The sequence below is a fragment of the Marmota flaviventris genome, chromosome 6 (genome assembly GCF_047511675.1).
Source record: "Marmota flaviventris isolate mMarFla1 chromosome 6, mMarFla1.hap1, whole genome shotgun sequence".
Classification (NCBI taxonomy): Eukaryota; Metazoa; Chordata; class Mammalia; order Rodentia; family Sciuridae; genus Marmota; species Marmota flaviventris.
Window position 1 is genome coordinate 89,581,777 of NC_092503.1, and position 20,418 is coordinate 89,602,194.

Sequence of the window (20,418 nt, forward strand, 5' to 3'; positions counted from 1 at the left end):
TATTCCAATTTTCAATATAACCTTACGAATAAAAACAAAGACATACAATTGTTTTAAGAAAAAATTTAGAAAAAAAAATTCATTTTACTTTACTATAGTGCTTTAAAGACCAGTAATCTAAACCCACATAAAAATACAGTACCCCTTACTCAGCCTGATACTTGACTTACATAAGCAGATTTTTATTGTGGAAGCATTTTAGATTACTTGGGCTAAGGGGAAAGAAGTTGTCAGATTCAAAGAAACTACTAAAACGTCATCAGATTAAGTATCCCCTAATCTGGGAAACAATGTAGGAAGGAAATGGAATCCACTTTAATATTTAAAAAATGCTTTCTCTCTGGCTTGCAGGATTATAGGAGCATATCAATGATCTCTGAGTACCTGAGGATGCTTGTTAGGCCTCTTCTTCCTCCCTCCTCCCTTACCTCCCTTCCTCTCTTCCTTCTTTGCCACCAAATCTACTCTTTTTTTTTTTTTTTTTCTAATAAGAACATTCAATTTAAAAGCCTTTAGGAAAAACTTTAAGAGTAATTATTTTTCTGGAATTATTATACAAAACTTTAAGGTCTGTTTTGAAAAAATTCTAGCAATTGGAATATTATCAGGATGTACTGTCTTTGAAATAAGAAGTCAATGTGTGACTGTTTATGTTCCCATTGATGCATATGTCTAAAAGGTACTTCATCAGGAAAAAGTCAGCTTTTCACTGGAGTAGAAACTCCCCAGTTACTAGGTACAAAATGGGAGAAGTTAGTTTTTGCTTCACTCCTTCTCACTTGCTCTCTCACTACCACAGGCCCCTCCCCCAAGCCAAAAGCTTAGATGAAAAAAGACAGGGAAAAACAACCTGAGTCTGTGGAGTGTACATTTTTCATCTTTTATGCTGGATGCTGAAATTCATAGCTGTGAACATTGTTGTCTCTTTGGTTACCATTCTGAGTATAAAGAAACTGATATATGCCATACTAAATTGAATGTACTTCTCAATTATACAACAGAATAAACAGAAACATAAAATATTTGATATTTGTTGGAGGTTATTCGTGCCTCAGAGTATAAATAACTTTTTGAGATTATTTTTATGGATAGGAACAAATGCTTTTCAGTTTTTAATTTTTTAGTTATTCTGTATCCCCTTACAACCCTCCAGGTAAATAATGAATAATATGTGTGTTTCACAGATGTAAAGAAAAAAAAATACCAAAACTAAAAAGGAAGGAAGATTAATAGAAAAAGTTGTAAGTTAACATATGACATATATTTAAAAAATATAGATGTATATATTATTATTTACAGGGAATTTGTCACTATAATGGAAACACATTCACATAAATTGCTTTGCAAATGAGAACCCCTAAAAAATTAATACAATATCTAGAGAGAGGCCAGTAGGAGAGTTTTCCATAGGAAATATTGCTACTTAATCTGTTAAGTGCCACTGACTTCTGTACCTAAATCTAATAACATCAATTACAAAATAGACTTTAAAACTATTTTCAACACTTGGAATTATTCCACTTTTTCTTACCTTTTTGTACATGGATGTTTAGGCAAGAATGACAAGTATTCAAAGAGAGAAACAAAGGATTGAAAAAGTCATATTCCACATGTAAATCTCTGTGAGTGATGACATTTACCTGGCTTGCATGATACTGGGTAAGGAATGGTTAAGGAGATCAGTCCTTAGACTACCTCAACCTTATGTGTGACATTACACAGGATTGATGAAGAACACATTTCTGTCCCTGAGAATAAAGAAAATTCTTTAAACCTTAGACTCCCAATTAATAAACACAAATGTGTTCAGAATGCTTATGTTTTGGGAGAATTAATAAATAGTAGTAGCAAGTACAGTATAATTAGGAGTAAGGAATTCACTGTTTTATAGAACATTTTGAAGGGGGGAAAAAAAAAACCTCCCTCTGATACCATGTATAGAGATTGTAGTTAAAAGAACTTTGCACTAGTGAATAAGCAAAAGAAGATTTTTTGCTAACTGTTACATAGTAGGGGTGTCTGAAACACATAATTATCATATGGTTATCATGAGAAAACCACACCAGATGTAGATAAGTTTTATAGAACTTGAACACAGAGAAACAAATTTAGGCTTAGTGAGATAAACTGCTACTCTCTTGGACAATTTCACTATCTGGTCTTACCAGGTTTTTTTTTGTTTGTTTGTTTGTTTGTTTTTTGTCACAACTGACATTTTTGTGGTGGGAACTGTGCTGTGCATGGTAGGTTGTGTAGCTGCATCACTGGCTTCTGTCCACTAGAGGCCAGTGGCTCCTCCACCCAGCCATGACAAGAAAAACTGCCTTCAGACATTGCAGATGTCCCTTAGACAATTAAAGTACCACAGTTGTGAACCATTGGGAAAACCCTTCATGTTGATAGGAAAACTGCACACATGATATTTTTATAGATGTGGCTATTTAACTAAGAGATTCTCAAATATTAGTTCTCAGAGAGAAAATTGGCACTGAGGAAATTTTCATTGAAATGGAATAAAATAAGAAAAGTAAAATGAATGTTATGACCTTTTATTATAGCTAAATATAATTTATATTTTTTCATTTGAATATTTAAGTTGTTTCATGTGGAGCATGTCCTTACTTTAATGACTTGATAGTAATAACTAGTATTATTTTGGATTTTCTTATTTTGAGTAAAATAAGAAATTGATAGTCATTTGCTGGGAGTCATTGACATCCAAAATTAATATATATGAAAAGCATCAAATTGTATGTCATAATGTGGTTTCATTCATTCTCAAAAAATTTCTTCTGCTGTCTTCATAGAGTCCTAAATTAAAAATACGTGAGCCACGTGTTTATTTTCATAATGATCTGGTGCTCAAAGCAGTAAAATTCAGAGGAGCTTCATTACTAATTTCTAATTTGTGTGTGTGTGTGTGTGTGTGTGTGTGTGGTATTGCTGAGTGAAACACAGAATGAAAAATAACTGATAAAACTGAAGTTTCAGCAGAGTAGAACACTTAGAAGACAGAACATCAGACAATGAAGATAAAGTATTTCAACTTGAAAAGAACATAGACAGCTCAGCAAGACTGTTAAGAAACCATGAGCAGAACATCCAAGAAATATGGGATAACATCAAGAGACCAAATTTAAGAGTCATTGGGATACAGGAAGGAACAGAGTTTCAAACCAAAGGAATGAGCAATCTATTCAATGAAATAATTCGAGAAAACTTCCCAGACTTGAAGAATGAGACAGAACCCCAAATCCTAGAAGCCTACAGGACGCCGAATGTGCAAAATCATAAGAGACCCACACCTAGACACATTATAATGAAGATGCCCAACATACAGAACAAGGAGAGAATTTTAAAAGCTACAAGAGAAAGGAAGCAGATCACATTTAGGGGTAAGCCAATCAGGATAACAGCTGATCTTTCAACACAGACTCTGAAAGCTAGAAGATCCTGGAATAACATATTTCAAACACTGAAAGAAAATGGGTTCCAACCAAGAATTGTGTTTCCAGCGAAATTAAGCTTCAGGATGGAAGATGAAATTAAAACCTTCCACGATAAACAAAAGTTAAAAGAATTTGCAGCTAGAAAACCATCTCTTCAAAACATCCTTGGCAAAACATTACAGGAAGAGGAAATGGAAAATAACAATGAAAACCAACAGTGGGAGGTAGGACACTAAAGGGGGGAAAATAATCAAAGTGGAAAACAAACCATGTTTAGTAACATAAATAAACAAATATGGCTGGAAGAACAACCCATATCTCAATAATAACCCTAAATGTTAATGGCTTAAACTCACCAATCAAGAGACACAGGCTAGTAGAATGGATCACAAAACAAGACCCAACAATATGCTGCCTACAGGAGACGCATTTGATAGGAAAAGACATACATAGGCTGAAGGTGAAAGGTTGGGAAAAATCATATCACTCATATGGACTTCGGAAACAAGCAGGAGTATCCATACTCATATCAAATAAAATAGATTTTAAGCCAAAGTTAATCAAAAGGGATAAAGAGGGACACTACATACTGCTCAAGGGAACCATACACCAACAAGACATAACAATCATAAATATATATGCCCCAAACAATGGTGCAGCTATGTTCATCAAACAAACTCTTCTCAAGTTCAAGAGTCTAATAGACCACCATACAATAATCATGGGAGACTTCAACACACCTCTCTCACCACTGGACAGATCTTCCAAACAAAAGTTGAATAAGGAAACTATAGAACTCAATAACACAATTAATAACCTAGACTTAATTGACATATATAGAATATACCACCCAACATCAAACAGTTACACTTTTTTCTCAGCAGCACATGGATCCTTCTCAAAAATAGATCATATATTATGTCACAGGGAAACTCTTAGACAATACAAAGGAGTAGAGATAATACCATGCATCCTATCTGATCATAATGGAATGGAACTGAAAATCAACGATAAAAGAAGGAAGGAAAAAGAATATATCACTTGGAGAATGAACAATAGGTTACTGAATGATCAATGGGTTATAGAAGACATCAAGGAGGAAATTAAAAAATTCTTAGAGATTAATGAAAACACAGACACAACATATCGGAATCTATGGGACACATTGAAAGCAGTTCTAAGAGGAAAATTCATTGCTTGGAGTTCATTCCTTAAAAAAAGAAAAAACCAACAAATAAATGATCTCATACTTCATCTCAAAATCCTAGAAAAAGAAGAGCAAAACAACAGCAAAAGAAGTAGAAGGCAAGAAATAATTAAAATCAGAGCTGAAATCAATGAAATCGAAACAAAAGAAACAATTGAAAAAATTGACAAAACTAAAAGTTGGTTCTTTGAAAAAATAAACAAAATCGACAGACCCTTAGCCATGCTAGCGAAGAGAAGAAGAGAGAGAACTCAAATCACTAACATACGGGATGAAAGAGGCAATATCACAACAGACACTTCAGAAATACAGAAGATAATCAAAAATTATTTTGAATCCTTATACTCCAATAAATTAGAAGATAGTGAAGGCATCGATAAATTTCTTAAGTCATATGATCTGCCCAGATTGAGTCAGGAGGATATAGACAACCTAAACAGACCAATATCAATTGAGGAAATAGAAGAAACCATCAAAAGACTACCAACTAAGAAAAGCCCAGGACCGGATGGGTATACAGCAGAGTTTTACAAAACCTTTAAAGAGGAACTAATACCAATACTTTTCAAGCTACTTCGGGAAATAGAAAAAGAGGGAGAACTTCCAAATTCATTCTACGAGGCCAACATCACCCTGATACCTAAACCAGACAAAGACACTTCAAAGAAAGAAAACTACAGACCAATATCTCTAATGAACCTAGATGCAAAAATCCTCAATAAAATTCTGGCCACTCGGATACAAAGGCACATCAAAAAAATTGTGCACCATGATCAAGTAGGATTCATCCCTGGGATGCAAGGCTGGTTCAATATAAGGAAATCAATAAATGTTATTCACCACATCAATAGACTTAAAAATAAGAACCATATGATCATCTCGATAGATGCGGAAAAAGCATTCGACAAAGTACAGCATCCCTTTATGTTCAAAACTCTAGAAAAACTAGGGATAACAGGAACATACCTCAATATTGTAAAAGCAATCTATGCTAAGCCTCAGGCTAGCATCATTCTGAATGGAGAAAAATTGAAGGCATTCCCTCTAAAATCTGGAACAAGACAGGGATGCCCTCTCTCACCACTTCTGTTCAACATAGTTCTCGAAACACTGGCCAGAGCAATTAGACAGACGAAAGAAATTAAAGGCATCAAAATAGGAAAAGAAGAACTTAAATTATCACTATTTGCAGATGACATGATTCTATACCTAGCAGACCCAAAAGGGTCTACAAAGAAACTATTAGAGCTAATAAATGAATTCAGCAAAGTGGCAGGATATAAAATCAACACGCATAAATCAAAGGCATTCCTGTATATCAGCGACAAATCCTCTGAAATGGAAATGAGGACAACCACTCCATTCACAATATCTTCAAAAAAAAATAAAATACTTAGGAATCAACCTAACAAAAGAGGTGAAAGACTTATACAATGAAAACTACAGAACCCTAAAGAGAGAAATAGAAGAAGATCTTAGAAGATGGAAAAATATACCCTGTTCATGGATAGGCAGAACTAACATCATCAAAATGGCGATATTACCAAAAGTTCTCTATAGGTTTAATGCAATGCCAATCAAAATCCCAACGGCATTTCTTGTAGAAATAGAGAAAGCAATCATGAAATTCATATGGAAAAATAAAAGACCCAGAATAGCAAAAACAATGCTAAGCAGGAAGTGTGAATCAGGCGGTATAGCGATACCAGACTTCAAACTATATTACAGAGCAATAGTAACAAAAACAGCATGGTACTGGTACCAAAACAGGCGGGTGGACCAATGGTACAGAATAGAGGACACAGAAACCAATCCACAAAACTACAACTATCTTATATTTGATAAAGGGTCTAAAAGCATGCAATGGAGGAAGGATAGCATCTTCAACAAATGGTGCTGGGAAAACTGGAAATCCATATGCAACAAAATGAAACTGAATCCCTTTCTCTCGCCATGCACAAAAGTTAATTCAAAATGGATCAAGGAGCTTGATATCAAATCAGAGACGCGCCGTCTGATAGAAGAAAAAGTTGGCTACGATCTACAGTCGGTGGGGTCGGGCTCCAAATTCCTCAATAGGACACCCATAGCACAAAAGTTAATAACTAGAATCAACAAATGGGACTTACTCAAACTAAAAAGTTTTTTCTCAGCAAAAGATACAATAAGAGAGGTAAATAGAGAGCCTACATCCTGGGAACAAATCTTTACTCCTCACACTTCAGATAGAGCCCTAATATCCAGAGTATACAAAGAGCTCAAAAAATTAGACAATAAGAGAACAAACAACCCAATCAACAAATGGGCCAAGGACCTGAACAGACACTTCTCAGAGGAGGACATACAGTCAATCAACAAGTACATGAAAAAATGCTCACCATCTCTAGCAGTCAGAGAAATGCAAATCAAAACCACCCTAAGATACCATCTCACTCCAGTTAGATTGGCAGCCATTATGAAGTCAAACAACAACAAGTGCTGGCGAGGATGTGGGGAAAAGGGTACACTTGTACATTGCTGGTGGGACTGCAAATTGGTGCAGCCAATTTGGAAAGCAGTATGGAGATTTCTTGGAAAGCTGGGAATGGAGCCACCATTTGACCCAGCTATTCCCCTTCTCGGTCTATTCCCTAAAGACCTAAAAAGAGCATGCTACAGGGACACTGCTACATCGATGTTCATAGCAGCACAATTCACAATAGCTAGACTGTGGAACCAACCTAGATGCCCTTCAATGGATGAATGGATAAAAAAAATGTGGCATTTATACACAATGGAGTATTACTCTGCATTAAAAAATGACAAAATCATAGAATTTACAGGGAAATGGATGGCATTAGAGCAGATTATGCTAAGTGAAGCTAGCCAATCCCTAAAAAACAAATGTCAAATGTCTTCTTTGATATAAGGAGAGTAGCTAAGAACAGAGTAGGGTCGAAGAGCATGAGAAGAAGATTAACATTAAACAGGGATGAGAGGTGGGAGGGAAAGGGAGAGAGAAGGGAAAATGCATGGAAATGGAAGGAGACCCTCAGAGGTATACAAAAGTACATACAAGAGGAAGTGAGGGGAAGGGGAAAAATAATACAAGGGGGACAAACGAATGTCAGTAAAGGGGGCAGAGAGAGAAGAGGGGAGGGGAGGGGAGGGGAGGGGAGGGGAGGGGGGATAGTAGAGGATAGGAAAGACAGCAGAATACAACAGACACTAGTATGGCAATATGTAAATCAATGGATGTGTAACTGATGTGATTCTGCAATCTGTATATGGGGTAAAAATGGGAGCTCATAACCCACTTGAATCAAATTGTGAAATATGATATATCAAGAACTATGTAATGTTTTGAACAGCCAACAATAAAAAAAAAAAAAAAAAAAACTGAAGTTTCACATTCCAATCAGAAATCATTCACTGGGTAATTAAAGAAAACAACCTATTTTTACTTAAATTAACTAAAGTCAGCTATGTAAATGAAACCACAAAATATCTGGTTTAATTCTAGCATAATTATGCTTTTATTTTTCTTTTCATATGGATTATTATAACAGTTTAAATTTAAATAACTCATAAATGTTTAAAGATCTATATGTATTTTCTTGGCTTTTTTGGAGAGAAGATTATAATTTTTTAACTATGGTGAATGTGTTTGTGTATTAAAATAATTATAGAAAACACTTCCAAAGTACTTAATATGTCCAAAATTTTCCAACATCTATAGCGTGCGCATGTGTGTGTGTGTGTGTGTGTGTGTGTGTATCTCAGTAGCTCCAAAATGTAGCCTTAAGAACAATATATGGTGATGCTGATATTGCAGATGACTTTGGAATGTAGAATTATTTTTGCCAATGCATAGTAGAGTGGAATCTATGAAGGTAATTTTTCTTAAGCATTCAGACATGATTGCTTAGATGTATTCCATTTATATGCAGGAAATGCTTCTCATCTACCAAAACCTGAAATGTTATAAAGATCACCTTAAAGATCACCAAAACCGCAATGTACTTTAAGTCAAAGGTTAAGAATTTCACTCATGATCTAGCAGTTACTTAAGAAAAAGAAAAACTTGCTTCTAGTAAAATCATTTGGCTTAAAGCTGTTCATCTAGTAATATTGCTATTCACTTGAAATGTTTAAATCCAGAGATACATTTATTTTATTCTTATTAAGTTGGCCATTGTGCAGAGCTTAATCTGAATCACAGATATTCTAATCTTGTGAAGTGGTAAGTGACATCAACATGGACTTATCCTTAAACATTATTGAAGAGTCAAAAAGATAAAAAGAAACAGAATGTAATCTTTAGCTCTCATTACCAGCTATAGCTTTTAACATGAATTTGCTTTCTTAGTCTCCTCTTTTAACTTTAATGTTAGAGGACACAAGGGTTAGCTTCTAATATTTATATAAGCCAGGAATTCAAATAGCTAACTCACAGAGAAAATGTGATTTCACTTTCTTTCAAAGACTCAATGCAAATTCCATTTGGATTCCTGAGAGACTTTGAGATTCACTTCACATTTCACTTGAAATGCAGTGTGTAGTGTGGATAAAACACAGGAGAACAAAACCTCTGGGTGGCTGAACCATTCCCTAAGATTAAATGAGGCACTTAACAGAGGTCAGAAAGGTATTGCCAACATCTACCATGAAGCTTCAGCTTAATGTATCTGGACGGAGTGTATCAGTGAATTTTAAAATTGACCAGCAGCTATCAAAGCAGGGTCATATGAATAGAAACAACCAGAGGCAAAGATTTCAATAAAAAAGAGTGATCATCACATACTATAAGCAAAATTATAGTGACTTGAGCTCAGAAATATATCTGCTTTTAAATTAACAAGCTAAGGGCTAACTTTTCACAGCTGGGAGCAGGAGAGTGAACAGTAGGATTTTTTTTTTCTTTAACAAATATTTTAGTGGCATTGAATAGTTAATATAATTGAAAATGTTTTTTTTTTGTGTGTGTGTGTGTGTGTGTGTGTGTGTGTGTTTATTTATTTATTTATTTATTTTTAAATTTTTTATTGTTGGTTGTTCAAAACATTACATAGTTCTTGATATATCATATTTCACACTTTGATTCAAGTGGGTTATGAACTCCCATTTTTACCCCGTATACAAATTGCAGAGTCACATCAATTACACATCCATTGATTTACATATTGCCATACTAGTGTCTGTTGTATTCTGCTGCCTTTCCTATCCTCTACTATCCCCCCTCCCCTCCCCTCCCCTCCCCTCTTCTCTCTCTATCCCCTCTACTGTTATTCATTTCTCCCCCTTGTATTATTTTCCCCTTTCCCCTCACTTCCTCTTGTATGTAATTTTGTATAACCCTGAGGGTCTCCTTCCATTTCCATGCAATTTCCCTTCTCTCTCCCTTTCCCTCCCACCTGAAAATGTTTTTCTTAACTCTCAGGAAAAATCTGGATGTACATAATGGGTGCATATAATTGATAATGCACTTAATAAGGATAAGCAAGGGAATGGAAGAAATCTTTTATAGAGAGAATACAGCTGTCTTTAGTTAAAGCAAACTCACTTAGCTTGGAGACTTGGGTTGAATTTAAATGCTGATATTAGGCATCACCATATAGTAATAGTAAATTAAATTTTAAACTGTTGACTACAATAGTTTCTATTGAAAAATTAGAAAAGTTAAATTATTCACCTATGTGTCTTGTAGAAGTAAAATCAAGAATCAATAAATGGGATGGTGTCAAACTTCAAAGCTTCTTCACAGTGAAGGTAACATCAAGAACATGAAATAAGAGCCTACAGAATGGGAGAAAATCTTTGCCACCTGCACTTCAGATAGAGCATCAATCTCCAGGATATACAAAGAACTCAAAAAACTTAACATATACACACACACATAAAAAAACCCAAACAACAACAACACACACACACACAAAAAACAAGTTAATCAATAAATGGGCAAAGGACCTGAGCAGACATTCACAGAAGACATACAAATGGTCAACAAATATATGAAAAAGTGTTCAACATCACTACTAATTAGAGAAATACAAAGTAAAACTACACTGAGACTTTATCTCACTCCAGTCAGAATGACAATTATCAAGAATATAAGTAACAATAAATGCTGGTGAGGATGGGGAGAAAAGGTACACTTCCACATTGCTGGTGCAACCACTCTGGAAAGCAGTATGGAGATTTCTCAGAAAACTTCAAATAGAACCACCATTTGACCCAGTTATACCACTCCTTGGCATATATCCAAAGGACTTAAAATCAGTATACTATAGTGATGTGACCAATATTTATAGCAGCTCAATTCACAATAGCTAAGCTATGGAACCAACCTAGGTGCCCTTCAACAGATGAATGGATAAAGAAAATGTGGTATATATACACAATGGAATATTACTCAACCATAGAGAAGAATGAAATTATGGCATTTGCTGGTAAAAGGATGGAACTGGAGACTATCATGCTAAGTGAAATAAACCAATCCCCCAAAAAACAAAGGCCAAATATTCTCTCTGATATATGGATGCTAACTCACGATAGATGTGGGGCAGGGGGAGAGGGGGAAAGGGAGGAGAGATAGGAATGGAAATACAGTAATGAATCAGACATAACTTTCCTATATTAATTTATGAATACATGACCAATGTAACTCCACATCATGTACAACCACAAAAATGGGAAGTTATACTCCGTGTATGCATGATATATCAAAATTCATTCCACTATCATGTATAACTAAAAAGAACAAATGCAAAATTTTAAAAAAAGAAATATAAAAAAGTATATTCATTTATGACCTAAAGGGACTTCTAGACTTTCATATTAGAAGCACTCTAACTAAAGTATTTGAAAAGTTTCAAAAAGAAATGAAAATTTCCACTAAAAAAAAGAAATTGAATAGTGGAGCATGCCAGGCAGAGAGCACACCTGTAACCCAAGCTAGTTGGGAGAATGAAACAAGAGAATTGCAAGTTCGACACCAGCCTCAGCAACTTAATGAGATACTTTCTCAAAATTAGAAGGGTTGGGAGAGTGTCTCTGTGGTAGAGAAACTCAATGCCCAATACCATGAATAAATAAATAAATACATACATAAATAAATAAAGGACTGGGAGATGTTGCTAAGTGGTGGAGTGCCTGTGGGCTCAATCCCTAGTACTGCAAAATAAAAACAAAAACAACAAAACAAAACAAAACAAAAACAGTTAATGTTAAGCATAAAAACAATCTGAGATGGAACTGTGCATACAAATGGTGATTTTCAAATGTCTTTAAAGGTATTCTGGTTCTTTCACATTAAATTTTGTTTACTATTTATATCTGCTCTGTACCTATATGATATTAACAAAGAAATTGTCAAAATTAGCATGATAAAACTAGGATATACAGGAAGAAAATACATAGGCAGTATAGCAATTACAAACAAGCAAGGTGTATGAGAGTTCCTGCATGTGCATATGTGTGCACACTCTACTATACCATGACATAGAAGCAATGAATTTTAATAGGCATCTCTGTTTGCCTTTTTTGAAAACCACTTCATGATTACTCTGGAAGGAACTCATGAACTAAAAAGAAAAAGTAAACAAAAGCACTAAACTTTCTTTCAGACAGACGAAACTATCAAAACATCTAGGTAAACTGGTAAATCTTATTTCTAAACCCAATCTCTTTAGACTATAATATTATTATTTCTAAACCCAATCTCCTTAGAATTTAATATTATTCTAACTTAATATGTTGAGTGTATCTTCGTACAAATTTATTTCCCTCTCCTCAATGTACACCTGTCAGCTGTGTGTCCCAGTTCATCTCCTCCATTTCCAACTATGAGGATGCACAGGATTCTATCCTCACAAAATCCACTTCAGAACCCTTCTATGTTAAAAGCCTCCCATGCTAAAACTTTCCCATTCTGACTACTATTTAAACCAAGTAGAATTTTCAAAAACAATCTGTATTCTTGCCATTCAGTCCAGTTTCCTCTTCAGTAGTACAACTTGTAGACATAGTAGGCACTATGGTGAAAAGCAGCCTAAGGAAATTATAAGACTGTGGGTTCATTAATTCTGATTTGAGATAATTAGAATAAAGAAAAGTACACCAAAGGAAAAGCTATGTTTTTCTGTGCTAAACAAAGTCCTAAAACAGAAAGACCACACTGATGCCTTCAAATAGGAACGTAGCTTTTGTTCTCTTCGTGAAGTTTAAGTCATACTAACCTGTGATTTATATTATTTTAAGCCCTTTTGAAAGTGTATTGACACATGTACTTCAAAATGCTCTAAATAAATATTTAGCTTTATAGATGATTGATCTGGGCATTGGCACTTTTTTTCACAAACAAAGGCATCCAAATATGTTGTTTAGCCTACATCATATGACTAGAGATTTGGATTTTTAAATTTTATAAAAGTTGTAAAGTTTTTTTTAAAAAATATTTAATCCTATGTTGCATACAGAGTGCTAATCATGAGAAAAATGCATTCAAGAAAGTAATGGAAGCAAGGTTCTAATACATACAATTATTAATACAGAATGATAGTTTTCTTCTTCAGTTGAATAATCTAATCTTTGATCTTTTGAATGCCAATTTAATTTGGATATGTGTATCTAAATGCTAAATATTAATTAGCATTTGTAGGTTAGTACACTGTGCCAAGTCAGAAAGTAGTTTGACCTAAAAAAATATCACTACTAGCATATTTGCAAATAAACACAGTAGCAACTAATAAATGAATTGTTTCAGAAAGAAGAAACGGCATCTTTAACCATTTAAATGATCACAGATAACAGCATGAGAGTCATCAATTTTGATGTCTAATCAAAAGACATTAAGTAAATTCCTTCCAGAAGAGAATAGAGTCTATATTGATGAAGTGTTGCATAGACTCTCTGGACCACTCTGAGAGACAGCCTCAATTTTTCTTTCTCTTTCTTTCTCATATATTATAGGTCACCAAGTTCTGTTGGCTTTAGGTCAAAGACACTTTCTAGCCTGTTCACACCTCTACATCACACCTCCATGGTCCAATCCCTCTACTGTCTGTCCAGTCTGAATTCTTGTAGCACTCTGAAGCATATTTCTGTCTGTAGTCTTAGAGTTGCCCATCTTAGATCTGCCCACCACCTCCACCCACTGAACCAAGATTCCATGTATTCTCAACAAGCTAGATATTCTAACATCACCCTTTGTACCATTATGCATACTGCTCGTTCTGTTTTGAAAACTTCCTCCCTCTGTCCACCTCAACGTTTAATAGGCTAATAGCACCTTCAGGAATCAATTCAGGCATAGTCTCTTCTGAGCAATCTTCCTTGCACCTGCAAGTCTGATGGCTCTGCTCTCTACATGCAACAAATTTCCTTCCAGAAGAGACAAAACATCTGCATTGATGAGTGCAGCTTATCAAATGTAACCATATTCTCACTCTTCATTATTTTCATTATTAATGATAATTTCTTAGAGGAATGATTAGTGTTTACTTGTGTGTTCTCGGTGTCTTGTGCAGTGACTTGCACAAAACAACAATTTTCATGCATGTTAGTTACAAACATCATCAACAAATAGCATCTCCAGGATCTTTTTGGACCACCTACTATGTGCAAATGTAGGCAAAGTTTTGTAGTGGGTAAAAGGTGGATGTGGAGATAAATTAAATTGAGGCTTTCTATCCAATCCAGTTGGTGAAAAAAGTAAACTCATGAAAAGTTAATTAACAATGTTACTTCAACTAAACCATTCAATAAACATATAGGCTATGGGGGTCAGTGTACTCTATCCCTCCAGGGTAGTAAATGGAAGTGACATAAAGGTACTAGGAGTTTCTCATGCCTCTTAAGATAAACCATTTACCTTGAAGAGGGGTAGAGATGGACAGGACAGAGACTCAAGTCTGTGAAAATGGCAACCAAATTTAAATAGTTTAAAAGAATTTGTTAGTTTTTTATTAAGAGATTCTTAAAGGGTTTTGCTAGTAAAAGGGACAATGCCTGTGGGAGTGAAAGACTGAAAAAACAAGAGAGGGAGGCAGTAACTGCCAAGTAGCTGATAAAGCTGAAGAAAAATTAATTTAGGGTCCAGGAAATGGGGCTTATAGGGAAAGAGGCTCCAGACAAGAGCTTAAACAAATGGCTCATTCAATTGTTTTCCAACTCCATAATTTTACATTTTGTCCAAAAACACTCAATTTTCACCATAATGATTTTTTATTTAAAATTAATAGAAGATATGAAGAGTTACATTTTAATAGCTTTTTATGCCTAAAATTAAACTGTTATATTAATTTAATTAAATTTCAGAAAAATTCTTCCCCCCAATAGTAAAAATACAGGAAATATGTTTATAGCACTGTTAAATTAATTTCCCCCTATGGCATTAGCTGTGACCAGGGCAAACATTAGGTGCTAAATTATCTTTTCTAGACAATCAGGGAATTATTTTCTTTGCTGAATAGGTAAGTTGCTAATTAACCTTGCATAACTGGTTAGGTCAGTTATAGCCTCTTGCTAATGGAAAGCATGGTTTTTACTTGACTTTATGACCACATTTTTAACATTTACGCATAGATTACAAGCTCTGTACCTCATCCACTATCTGTTTCCCTACTACTCAGCAATGCCTAATACACTGTAGATTCCCACTGAAGAGTTCTTGAATAAAATGAATGCAAGAATGTATGGAATAGTAAGTGACTATATCACTGAGTGTGTGAATGAATGGCCATTAGGTCCCCATTCACTATGGTTCCTAGTTATCTCATTAATTTGGAAATACTCATGACTTGCCTTGGAAAGCAAGGCCATAGTGTACTTCCAGTGAAAGGGTGGTCTGTCCAGTGACCTCACTCCTTACTTTGCTATGTACAGGACATCATTACAGTCAAATTGCAGCATGGCCAGGTTTCCCAAGAGGCCCAACAAGAGCTGAAGGCACAGAAGTACTGAGGCCCAAGCACTTCCTTGGACAAAAGGTATTGAATAACCCATAGGACAGTAAGGGCTTAGAAAGATGTGTAATGTTAAGTTTACATACTCTCTTTGGCTATTTGATTTTTGCACCTAGGTAAGAGAAGTTTAAAAATAAAAGGCTAAAAGAGCTATTTTAAATAATAATTCTGAAACTTAATATATGTTAGACCCATTTGGAAATTTAAGTTGCAAAAACAAAACAAAACAAACAAAAAGAAAACACATAATATTTATATACTCTTCAGAGTAGATCTAATTTGGGAGCAGAAGTCTACAATTTTCAATAGTTCTCCTCTACCAATAGTTCTCAACCAGGGATGAACTTGCCCAGCCCCAACTGCAGGGACATTTGGTGATATCTGGAGATAGTTTTAATTATCAGAACCACAAGGTGAGAAGTGCTACTGGTATCTTGCTGATATTTAGTGGGTAGGAGCCAGGAATGTTTCTAAACTCCCCAAAATACCAAGGTTGAAAGATGTGCTACTTGGTAGAGAGAGAGAACACTCTAAGGCAAAAACATAAGAGTCAGCCTGGAGTATGTTCTTTTTTTTTTCAATGCTCTTTTTAAAAAAAAAAAATATTTATATACGACAGCAGGATGCATTACAATTCTTATTACACATATAGAGTACAATTTTTCATATCTCTGGTTGTATACAAAGTATATTCACATCAATTTGTGTCTTTATACATGTACTTTGGATAATAATGTTCATCACATTCCACCATCATTTCTAACCCTATGCCCCTTTCCTTCCTTTCCAACCCCTCTGCTCTATCTAGAATTCCTCTATTCCTCCCATGCTCACTCTCTTAAATGGAGTATGTTCTTAATACAGATATGAGGAGATCAAGTAAATCCTAGAAAGACTTTTAAAAGGATTGTAAGTGGTTATGAAAGAGAAGCTCACTTTACTGGAATTTTCTTTGTCAGATATTTTATTCTCCAGCGATGCCGAATAATGAGGTTTCAGTGTATTATTAATTTACTTATCCCTAATTGCAGAAGCTCAGAAGAGTGTATGATATTTCTACGTATCCTGAAAGGAAGACAGTTCAGGAAAAAAGACTGATGTAAGTGTTCCTTCATCAATCCATTCACTCATTCACCAAATATTCCTTTTAATCTATAATTATTAAGCATCTAATTGATATATACAAAAAAATCTGAAACGATATATTTTATAAAATTAATGATTATGCCTATCTATGTTCAGAGTATGTCTCAATAAATATGCTAATATTTTTTGACAAATTTAATGAGAGTTTGAACTGATTCATGTACTCCTGACATCTTTTAACACTATTCATAGAAAATACTATTATCTACTTTTAATAATAGTAGAAATCTGTAAGTGACTTTACTGAGCATTTTAAATATCAGAAAGAAACATGATACTTCTCTTTAGAGCTTCAGAGAACTTCCACTAATTAACCCTTTGTCTTCTTAAAAATTAAATTATCACTCCCTAGTATTTCAAGACAAACATAAGCCTCCTTTTATAAACCTGCAATCTCTTTGCATAAGAATAGTTTCTTTCACCAATTGTGGTTGATTTACCATTTAGCAGAACAAATTAAGAACTTATCAGTAATTATGAAAATAATTTCTTTCTTTTATTGAAATGCTTTGTGGCTCTGCAGTTTAGCACATTATTATTCTGGGTGGCGTAGGTGTTGTTGAAAGGCAGTGTGAAAATAAGAGCCTGAATTATGAATTCCTCCCATGAACACTGAATCACTGTATTTTCTGTGGCAAAAAGAACTTATTTCGCTTTTGAAAGGAAAGAAAAGGAAGAACATGAACATTTCAACTTTCAGGAAAACATAAGATGGCTATACCACACATATATATTGAACTACATGACCTATCAACTTTGAAATAGTATTATATTCTTTATTTTTATCTATCCACAAAACTTACCACTTTTTTAGTGTAACAAGTATGTCCATATAGACAAGGAAGTCACGGTGCAAATTTGTTATAAAAATTGAACAATTCATTAAATTTTAATTTAGCAAGTATTTATAAAATACATGTATTATGTGTCGTATTATGTGTAGGTGTTAGAAAAAATAAAATGGGGTCACATAGCAAGGGATCCAAAGATGAGAAGAGGCTTCCCTGGGAGAGCCAATATCACTCAAGACAATCTACTAAGTTTTGTGTGCCTGAATCTATAGAAGGTGAATTTTTTTCTGCTTAGCTTTTGAAAGAGAGCATACATTGCCACGGCTTGTGATTGTACTTAGGTCAGGCTGAAAGCCCTTAACAACATAGAAATTACATTGAGCTGAGGCATAAATTTTCTTTTAATTAAAGTGATTACTAAAAGGGTAGTTGCTCATCTGTAACTCAGGCGGATGAGTAGACTGAGATCTTTTCAAACAAAGGTATTATGTTTCCGTTAGCTGCAGTACTGGCTAGCTGTCTATGGATTATTTTCCAATTTCGTCTACTTATAACTTTTGCAAAAAGAATTTCTTCTGACTTTCCAACTGCCTTAGCTCATTTAGGCTGCTCTCAGAAGATGCCTTACTCTGGGTAATTTATGAACAATAGAAATGTATTGCTTATCATTCTGGAGGTTGGAAAGTTCAAAATCAAGCTGCCAGCAGATTCAGGGACTGGTGAGAGTTCCTTTCTATGTGTCCTTATATGGTAGAAGAGGCAAGAAAGCCCTCTTGGCACTTTTCTTATGAAAACACTAATACCTTGACCCAATCAACACCCGGATGCCCCACAAACATTCAAATCATAGTACCAAATCATTTTAGGGGTACACAAACATTCAGACCATAGTACCAAATCAGTTTAGAATTCACACCTGGATAACCAGTTATTTTTCTGTTTTCCACACATTTCTAGATTAAATGAGATGGACAATAATGACTTTAGAACAATAATGTTAAACTCTCTAAGTTTCACCTATCTTGTCAGGAGACTTGAAGTTAAGAAAAATGAAAGAAAATACATAAAAATTCCCTTTATAGGTAGTGGATATGGATGGTCCCTTTTGGAAATCCAGCTGTAATTTAGACTCAAGTTACATACAGTATAGGATTCAACATGTTTGGGCTTCCAGGTGGGAAGCTGACTAGTTGTAGTCTTTGATTAAGTAGTATTTTACTACAATGAATTCTGAGACTACATATTATATAGTTTCAATTATGGGTCTAATAACATAGCTTAAGCTATGTGCAAAGGAATCCTTTGCAGACTAGACTACATTTTTTTTTAATCTTGTCGACTAATTAAATTTCAGAGTCAGCTTAATTGAATGTATATTTCAAGTACACAGGTATCTACATTTAGCAATTTCTGGGCTTTTGCCACTGTGATAGATGAAATACATAAAAATGCACATGTGTAGAAAACTTTCTTTAATGAGACTTTTTTTTCCTCTCTTCTCACTCTCCAAGAAAACTGAACGAACAACCAACCAAGCAACAATAACAACCAAATAACCCTGTAGCCAATTTCAAGTCCTTAGCTATAATCTCAAGTACAGGTTCATAAAACCTAGTAAACACAACCTCACTTTAAAAGATCATAACTATAATCTGCAAGTGACAGGAAATAGCACCATACACTGCAAGTTAGCCTATCAAGATTACAATCTTAGGATAGTCCTGCCATATTATTTTGGTGAAAATTCAGAGAAAAGGAATTTGCCCAGTTCTTGTCAAAAATATAATTCTACTAATTGCATCCAAAAGCAGTCTCACAACACCACCAGCTGTTTGTAAAAAGCAGTGGATGCACAGCCTTTTATATGTTGTGCATTGGCAATATAGTTTTTCACTATTATATTGGGATATTAATATATTTTTAAGTGTAGATTTCCAAATTATCTTCCTATTTAGACCATGACTGCATATATTTTAATGCCTTCTTTTATTTTCAAATTTTGCAAAATGTCATTTGCAATAAGAAGTCAGTTTGCTTCCAAATATAATCTGCAAAATATTGTTACTGATTTATAACCATCAGGTATAATTACTTATGTCTGTTTTTTCAAACAAATGAAAATGATTAAACAGAAGACTTTAATTTTCAACCAAAATCATTATCAGTATGTGCATTCTTATCACATTGCTTCTCCTCAATGGCCTCCAAAGTTGAACCTAGAACCTATGTATTTTTTAACCAAACACTAAAATAATTTTCTTTGTGTTGACCTCATATTTACTAATGTTCGTTCAACTCTATATTTTGAACAATTTAGAGAAGAATTTTAGTAGTGATTTTAGGACCTATTTACAAATATATAATGGATTAAGTAGTGCTATGTTGTGGATATGATTTTAATGTTTTCTCCAAGGTTCATGTGTGGGAAGCTTTCTCTCCAGTGTGGTGATGTTAACATGTGTTAGATCTTTAAAAAGTGTGGCCTAGTGGAAGGTCATTAGGTCATTGGAAGTCTGCCCATGGAAGGGACTAATGTAGATTTCCTTATGGGACCTCAGTTTCCTTTGGCTTTGTCTCTTACCATATGGTTTCTTCTTTTCCCCTACATTACATGTAAGGCCATTTGCTATGAAGCACTTGTCAGAACCAATGAAACCGGAATTAGACAGGCAGTCAGTATAGATAGGTAAATCGAGTCAGGTCAGATTGAGTCAGGCCAGTTTTGAGTGAATCCAGGGAAGTTGGAGACTGTCCCCTGAGGGATTGAAATGTTGATTCCTTCAGAGCCCTTCCTCTACCCTTATCAAGAACCCACCCCTGCTCCAACCTGTTGCTAAGGTAACCTGTCCCAGGAATTGCCCCTCCCTACAGGGAGCTATAAA

The 20,418-nt window shown here is 34.7% G+C and overlaps 1 protein-coding gene across 1 annotated transcript in view; it reads right to left on the reverse strand.

The window, feature by feature from the left end:
• Nucleotides 1-20,418, reverse strand: part of Adgrb3 (adhesion G protein-coupled receptor B3) — a 687,882-nt gene that overhangs the window by 251,203 nt on the left and 416,261 nt on the right. The gene's annotated exons all lie outside the window — the stretch shown is intronic.